At 41.0% G+C, this 1,219-nt stretch overlaps 1 protein-coding gene across 2 annotated transcripts in view; it reads right to left on the bottom strand.

Annotated features, from left to right (window-relative positions):
- Positions 1-1,219, bottom strand: part of GAS2L2 (growth arrest specific 2 like 2) — a 44,070-nt gene that overhangs the window by 32,281 nt on the left and 10,570 nt on the right. For both annotated transcript variants that reach the window (XM_019511508.1, XM_019511509.1), the window contains exon 3: positions 495-646. The gene's annotated coding sequence lies outside the window, so the exon portion shown is untranslated. The remainder of the gene's footprint in view (positions 1-494; positions 647-1,219) is intronic.

The following is a 1,219-nucleotide window of genomic DNA, read 5'->3' as shown; positions in this document are numbered from 1 at the left end:
CCAGCTTCCTAATGAGAATGGGGTGAGAGACAGTATCAACTAGTTAATGCCACTGTGGAAGGCTGGCAACTATACCGACAGGAAAACCCCTCTGCCACCACACACCAGGTCTCCATTAGAGAGCTCAACCTCCATAGCAATGCACAGGTATCATGGCACCTGCCACATGTGGTAGACAAGCCCAGAAAGCTTCAGCCATTGACAATTAAACAGTGGAAGGAGAACAAAAGATACTACATTTGTCAGTGCAGACACCCTGCTGCACCAAAGAGTGATTTTTCTTTTGTCCCAGATTCCATCAACTTGGCTGCAGCTACAGGGGAACAGAACATGAAGAAATAAGGAGAAAATGAAATGGATCCAGTTGAAATTGTCTGTGATTTTATGCCAATATGCAGAAGTGGGGCAGAGATGTATCATTGTGGTAGGACTCAGTGTCATCAGTATTCATTATTAAAAAGGCCACAGAGCTGCTTCCATATTGACCTGTCTACTTGCATCATGAGCTCAGTGACTTTCCTTAGCCTGTGAAGGCGGGGACAGAGAGCAGGAAGACTTTCCACCAGGGCTAGTTACAGATTCATTTTTTCCTGACAGAAATTTGGGTTTTCAGTTCATCTGTATTTTGCAGAAAGTTTCAGTTTTCCTCAAAAAAAAAAATATTTTCCCTGAGAAAATGAAAAATCAAACCCAGTTTTGCCTAACATGCATTTTATTTTCAAAAATTTTACTAGTGTTTGAGTGAAACAAAAAATATTCCTCAGCTTTCTCAACCAAAACATTTCTTTCAGTTTTTGGCCACCCAACATTTTGGGGCTTTTTAGGGTTTTTTTCGGTGGGGGGGTTGTTTGTTAGTTTGTTTTACAAAGATTGAACATTTTCTGTCTAAAAATATCCTCTCTGTCCCCCAACATTTTCCAGCCATTGCTCCTGTCCAATGCCCAGCAATAGAGGAGAAGAAGAATATGAAGTTTTCTCCTATCTATATCTCCCCCTCTTCCCCTTTCACTTCAACATACGAACATTACACCATACATAATAATAAAGGTATTTTTAAAATTGTGTCAGCAGCTGAAAAATATGATGGATTCTTTTTGAACTGAGAGGATGGGAGAGTCCTTTCATATGAAGCATGTAGACAAATGCCAAAGATGGGGAGTGTTTAGCTGGGCTGCCCCAAAGCTCTGTAATGAGGAGCAGCAAGATGAGAGTGGGTAAG

Source organism: Gavialis gangeticus, unplaced genomic scaffold (genome assembly GCF_001723915.1).
Source record: "Gavialis gangeticus isolate Ggan-Ray unplaced genomic scaffold, GavGan_comp1, whole genome shotgun sequence".
NCBI classification, from domain to species: domain Eukaryota; kingdom Metazoa; phylum Chordata; order Crocodylia; family Gavialidae; genus Gavialis; species Gavialis gangeticus.
Note: the sequence above shows the minus strand (reverse complement) of the source record. Positions and strands in the feature narration are given on the sequence as shown.